The following is a 7,512-nucleotide window of genomic DNA, read 5'->3' as shown; positions in this document are numbered from 1 at the left end:
CCATGCAAAGTGGGTTGAGTTTATAGAGTCTTTTCCTTATGTTATCAAACACAAAAAGGGTAAAGATAATGTTATTGCTGATGCTTTGTCGCGCCGTTATACTATGCTATCTCAACTTGACTTCAAGATTTTTGGATTAGAAACCATAAAGGAACAATACTTGCTTGATGCTGATTTTAACGATGTGTTGCTGAATTGTAAAGATGGTAGAACATGGAACAAATTCGTCCTCAATGATGGATTTGTGTTCCGTGCTAACAAGCTATGCATCCCAGATGGTTCCGTTCGTCTTTTGTTGTTACAGGAGGCGCATGGAGGAGGATTGATGGGTCATTTCGGTGTGAAGAAGACGGACGATGTACTTGCTGCACACTTCTTTTGGCCACGTATGCGTCGAGATGTTGAGCGATTTGTGGCACGCTGCACTACATGTCAAAAAGCTAAGTCTCGACTTAATCCACATGGTTTATATATGCCTCTTCCTGTTCCTAGTGTACCGTGGGAGGATATTTCTATGGATTTCGTTTTGGGTTTGCCTCTGCATACGTAAGGGGAGGGATAGTATCTTTGTTGTTGTGGATAGGTTTTCTAAGATGGCACACTTTATTCCATGTCACAAAACTGATGATGCTACACATGTTGCTGATTTGTTCTTTCGCGAAATTGTGCGTTTACATGGTGTGCCAAATACTATTGTTTCGATCGTGATACTAAATTTCTTAGCCACTTTTGGAGATGTTTATGGGCTAAGTTGGGGACTAAATTGCTGTTTAGTACTACATGTCATCCCCAAACTGATGGACAAACTGAAGTAGTAAATAGAACTTTGTCTACTATGCTGCGGGCTGTTTTGAAAAAGAACTTAAAATTGTGGGAAGAATGTTTACCTCATGTTGAATTTGCTTACAATCGTTCGCTGCATTCTACCACTAAGATGTGCCCATTTGAGATTGTTTATGGTTTTGTACCACGTGCACCTATTGATTTGTTGCCTTTACCATCTTCTCGTGCAAAATAATTTGGATGCTACAGACCGTGCTGAATTGATACTAAAATTGCATGAGACTACTAAAGACAACATAGCACGCATGAATGCTAAGTATAAAATTGCTGGGGATAGAGGAAGAAAGCATGTTGTGTTTGATGTTGGTGATCTTGTTTGGTTGCATTTGCGCAAAGATCGTTTTCCTGAATTGCGCAAGTCTAAGCTAATGCCCCGCGCTGCTGGTCCTTTTAAGGTGTTAGAGAAAATAAATGATAATGCATATAAACTTGAGCTTCCTGCAGAATTGGGTCCGGTTAGTCCTACATTTAACATTGCAGATTTGAAGCCTTACTTTGGGGAAGAAGAGGAGCTTTCGTCCGAGGACGACTTCAATTCAAGAAGGGGGCATGATGAGGACATCCCATCTCTTGATACAACCGCTGTACCTACAGCCACACAAATACAAGGACCAATCACTCGAGCTCGTGCCAAACAACTTAACTATCAGGTACTTTCGTTTCTTGGAACTATTCCTCACATACATGAGAATATGATGCTGCCTAAATCAGATATGTTTGTTACTCTTAGGAATGATGGACCAAGCATGGATGAGGAGGACAAGCATTGGAGCATGATCACGCATGGAGGAGATGGCAGCAAGCGTTTGAGGATTGAAGATGACGCCGCAAGTGGAGATTTCAGAACTTTGAAGCCATTATAATGGAGCAACGATGATTGGACGAATTCTACAAGTTTCCCCATCATAAAATTCGTCCAAGAGTTATTATTGGTGCTGCGTCACCTTATTTAATGGGCCAGGCCCATGTATTTTCGGATTAGGTATTTTAGGGGATTTTAAGAGGCCATATAAGTGGAGGAAGGCCCATTTAGGGGTGTTTTTAGCCAACCCTAGCTGGTTGGACGAAAATCCCTTGACTTCCCCCATATATATCCCTCCGTAGCCGTCATTAGAACTTGGATTTTGATTAGACTAAAAGTTAGCCATTGCTGCAGCTCTCGTGTACTTCTTTTGAGGCCAACGCCTTAACAAGACCGACTATTCGGAATCCCACCTTTTCAATAAAGCTTTCATCTATATCCGCAATATTCTGATTGCATTATTAGTTCTTACTTGTTCTCGATTTCAGGTAGGAATTAAGACCCTCGCTGGTCAGGCTGATCGTGCTCCCGCAAGATCAGTAACTCCCGGAGATTGTCCTAGCGATTGCATTGGCGCACGAGCTTTGCACGTGTAGTCGGATCGTCAAGCACGAACTCCACCAACAAATCGAATTATCCCCATCTCATCGAAAGATCGGACACCTTTGCCCTATCACCTAGACTCTCAGGTCAAGCACGGCCTGGCCGTTTGAGGGCGCGCGAGGCAACGTGTGGTGGCGGCGCCGCCCGGTTTTGGCCACCGGAGGCTCGTCGGCGGCGAGCCAGAGCGGCAGCGCGGGTAGGCGTGCGAGGTGGGCGCGCCACAGAGGGCTAGCGAGAGAGGCGAGAGCGTTGGGGGAGCCGGTGGCTCACCCTGGTCGCCTTGGTGAAGACGGCGAGGCTCGGGGCGACCGAAATCGGCGGCAAACGGTGGTGGCCGGTGTCGGGGACGAAGTCCGATTGGCGAGATTCCGGGCGCATCGGCCTGCGCTGGTTGGCAGGGAAGGACGAGGGCATCGTGGCACTTCTCCTGGGCCAGTCAGCGGGGCGCGGGGATGCGGCGAACGGCGACGAGCAGGAGCGGCCGGAGCTAGGGTTTCATCCCCTACGCGCGCAGAGAAGAGAAGGAGAGGGCCAGGGGTGGGGGTGGGGGAGATAAGGAAGAGGGTCGGTGTCGGCGTGGAGGTCTTATCCTCCCAGGGGAGGGCGGTGTGTCGAGCATCTCCCCGCCGGGATCGACGGCTGGGGCGCGGCCAGGCAGCTGCCTTCCTAGCTGAAGGTAGAAGACAAGGGTGATTTTTATGAAAATCCCCTTGCAGTTTAGGGTTTTCTATGGAATTCTAAAACAGGCTAAAAACAATAGTATTTTGTTATTTGACAACCTTTTGGAGTTAAAAATAACTTAGAAACTTTAGGGAAAATATTTAGTGGCCTTCCTCATGTATTTGAGGTTCCACATATTTTGTTTTGAACAATTAAAAGGCATTTCAAATAGACAAAGTCTTGCATAAACCTAGGGTTTTCACATAGATTGATTTTGCAATTTTTTATTAATGCTTTTAAAATGATGATCATGATGCACAAAACAATTCCTAATTAGGGTTTGTTGAACAGGGATGTTACATCCATGAAGGTGACGGCGCTAACGATGAGGCTTGCTTTGGTTACTGCTTTGGATCTGGCCAATGGGGAAGTCAAGCTGCTGACATTCCCAGGAGTTCACAAGCTCGGGGCATACGACGGTGTCATCCTTCTTGCCCGTGCACATCTTGGCCTTTCAGCGGCCCTCCTCAGAGCCAATATGCCGTTGCTGAGGCCCTTCTTCTGCTTCGTCCTGGCGACTACCGGCGACACCTTCCCAGATGGTGCGTCCTCGGCGACGGAGTTGCTGGAAAGGACGCGGAGTAGAGCTTAGTTGTGCGGTTGAGAAGGACTCGATTGCTTTTCTTCTATATGTTTTGGGGTCCTATTAGTTATTTTCTAGTTCTGTTGGATCTCTATGTAATTTTTTGGACTAGTTTCCATTGGCACCGATAAACTTGAATTTTGACAAGTTCATGGAAAAAAATTCCTTCGCACATATGGCCTATCATGTATGAACATTATTGGGATTTAAACTATATGTAATGGCCAGCACTTGCGCAAGGGGGCTCATCTAGTGCGCACTAGTTTCCATTAGCACCGATATGATGAGGACATCCCATCTCTTGATACAACCGCTGTACCTACAGCCACACAAATACAAGGACCAATCACTCGAGCTCGTGCCAAACAACTTAACTATCAGGTACTTTCGTTTCTTGGAACTATTTCTCACATACATGAGAATATGATGCTGCCTAAATCAGATATGTTTGTTACTCTTAGGAATGATGGACCAAGCATGGATGCGGAGGACAAGCATTGGAGCATGATCACGCATGGAGGAGATGGCAGCAAGCATTTGAGGATTGAAGATGACGCCGCAAGTGGAGATTTCAGAACTTTGAAGCCACCATAAGAAGAGATGAAGACATGAACAAAATATAGAGTTTCCCACTTCATAATTTCGTCCATAGCATAATATGGTGTTGCGTCACCTTTAGTTTTGGGCCAGGCCCATGTCATTTTCGCAGGAATTAAGTCAGCCACTTTTTAGAGTCTGTATTGAAGGGGGAAAGGCCTTTTAGGGTTTGGTTCGGCCACCATATGTATGGCTGGCCGAAACCCCACCTTTTCCTCCTTTAAATACCCCCATAGTCGTCACGTTTAGACTCGGATTTTGATTAGATTAAAAGTTAGCCATTGCAGCAACTCTCGTGTACTTCTTTTGAGGCCAACGCCCAGAACAAGACCGACTATTCGTGATGTAGCCCCGCTCACTGACGACACTACACCAAGACCAACAAATCCCCCTAGTGGACCAATGACGCGGGCTCGAGTTAAAGCGCTACATGATAAGGTGAACTCGCTCCTCACCACCCTTGATCTCGGTACACCTTTGGATGGAATGCTACCTCATGCCGATGTGCTTTGTGTCATTAGGTACAAGGTGCATCAAGACCACGGAGAGGAGGACACACCATGGTCAAGGGAAGGAGAGGAGCAGCGGGACTTGAAGAGGGACATGAAGCTGGACCCGACGTCGATCGAAGCGCGCGAAGGAAGAGAAGGAGCTGGCCGGCCCAGGACCCGGTCGACCGGCCCCACGACCGGACCACCCGGTCCCAGCCCCGGTCGACCGGGCGGGACACCGGATTTCCCTCGGTTGGCGCCCGGTTGGCGCCCGGTCTCAGGCCCGGTTGGGACCGGCCTGGCCGGTCACAGGCCCGGTCAGACCGGCCCACGGACCGGACTGCGCGGACTGACTCGACCCGACCGGCCCAAGTCGACCCCACCTCATACCTGTTCGACCCATGACGACTTGTAGACCTATATAAGCACTTGTGTTGCCCCTTTTCCTCTTCAGACTTAAATTGAGCTTAAACACGACTTTGAGCTTTGTCTCCCTAGGGTTAGCATCCCTTTGTAATCAAGGCACTCTTGTTGTGGATCTGGATATTTGTGAGTGAGATTCTAGTGCAACCCACTCTCTCTCCCTCACCAATCTCCTTTCTTCAACACCAATATCTCACCGGGAATTCAAGCATCGCGTCTCTTCCGGGTGATTCTATTGGCGTGGTCCATCGAGCCACGGGGGTAAGTATCGGGTGTATCGGGTTGGTGTGCGTGTGTTCTTCTCGAGATCTTATCGTGTTCTTCGCGTTCTTCACCTTCCCCACATTTTCCCCTTGGATTTTGGGTCAAATCGCGAGATCGGGCCAAACCCTAGATCTCAGATCTCATCATATGGTATCAGCAGCTTTTGGTTACTGCGATTTTGACCCTCCACCCACCCAATTTTGTTTCTAGAATTTTTTTTGCAAAAAATCCCCCAAAATAGCCCCAAATTGCCTTTCGACGGATCTGTGTTTTGGTTGCGTTTTGAGTGGTTTTGGTCCGTGGATTCGGTGTTGTTGTGCTTGATCTACTATTTCCCCAACCTTTAGCCTCAACTTCCATCGTTTCCCGTCGATTTGATCTTTTGGTTTTGGTTTGGGGAAGAACAAGAGAGAGAAACGCAAAATCCGGTTGAGCAGCCGGTCAACCGGCCCCCAGACCGGACCAGCCGGCCCAGCACCCGGCCGACCGGGCGCCAAACCGGACAAGCCGGCCCAGAGACCGGTCAAACCGACCCCCAGACCGGGCGCCACCCCGCGCCCTCCTCCGAGCTCGATTTCGGCTACCACCTCCACCACCACCACCACCAACATCGCAGGTATAACTTGCAATTTTCCCTTGTAGCCCTCTTCCTTTTGCGATCTATCATATCGAGCATTGCTTGTTTAGTGTTGCGAGACATTGCACGTGGCCCCGATTGTGAGGTGTGTGTGTATTGTGGAGTAAAGCTTCCAAGCAAACACTCGTGTGGCAAAATAGAAAAAGCAAGGCTAACGCTAACATAGTGCGAGAAAAAAGCCATAAAAACACAAAAAGAGTACAAGTGCCACCATAGACACAAAAGAGTGCAAGTGCCACCGTATACAAAAGATTCACAAGCTTTTAAGCAAAAGAGAGAAGAGAAGAAAGGCCGCGTGTGAATCTTGCTGTCTCTCCATTGCCACCAAAGCTTTGCCTCTCCTTGTGTTAGTGTGACACCGAGCACCCTTACATACACTTTTCCGCTCACTTTTGGTTGCACTAACCACGCTTATCCCGTGTGTGCGTTCCACAACTTTTCCGTGTTTATAGTGATCTTCACTTTGACATTTGGATTTTTGGACCTCACCCACTTTTAACAACATACTTGGTTTCGGATTTCGTCTTTTGGCTTTCCACCAAACTCACCTAACACCATATTTTCTAGCTTTTGCGTGTGGTTTTGCGTGTGTACCCGATACACTTGGTCTTGCTTTTGGCTTGGTTGATTGCCTCAATACTATCTTACCTAGGTAAGAGTGTGAGGTAGTCTCCTTCCACTAACATACACAACATAGTTCTTGTCTTTCCATCATGGATAGGAACGGAGATGAACCAAGGGATGGAGAAGTCCTCCGCAACACCGAGAGGTTGGCTACCCAACACAACCTATGGACGCAACGCCAAGAGTTCAAGGAGCAACTCACCCTCTTCGAGAAACGCATCGACGAGCAATACGACGAAGTGGCACACAATTTCTCCGTTGTGAACCAAGATTTGGCTCTACTTCGTGAAGCTACAGACAACTTGAATGGCCAAATGGCGGCCAATGATGCGAACATGGAGCGGCGCATGGATAGCCTCGAGCGCGCCATCACCAACTTGGGTCGTCATCGCCGACACCGCTCTACTTCATCATCATCAAGCTCATCACAATATTACTACTCTCACGGTGGCCATTCGTCCTCAAGCTCCACCTCAAGGCATGAAGACCATCATCGACCTCATCGCCCACATGTTCGTCCTGAAGACTCTCGCTCCAACTCTAGGCGAGGAGAATTCCATCGCCATGCCCGTCCACATGAACGTCCTCCACAAGATCAAGTCCTACAACAAGATCGTCACCAAGAGGATCGCCATGCCCACCATGGGCGTGACGACCAACCCCAAGACCAAGGTCCTCAAAATCAACCTCGACGAGATCTCCGACGTCACCCTCGCCATGACCAACGTGGAAGAGGAGATCCAACACATGATCAAGATGAGAGGACCAACAATGAGCATCGTCAACAACCTCGGCAAGATCTTGAACAACATCATCATCGTGAGCCAAGTGAAGCTAGTGTCCAACTTCTACGCCAACCCAATGCTATGGTTGGCCGTGGAAGACCTCCTATACCACCTCAAGCCGCAAGAGATGAAGGCATCCG

Source organism: Lolium perenne, chromosome 4, assembly GCF_019359855.2.
Source record: "Lolium perenne isolate Kyuss_39 chromosome 4, Kyuss_2.0, whole genome shotgun sequence".
NCBI classification, from domain to species: Eukaryota; Viridiplantae; Streptophyta; class Magnoliopsida; order Poales; family Poaceae; genus Lolium; species Lolium perenne.
This window is presented reverse-complemented; position numbering follows the sequence as displayed.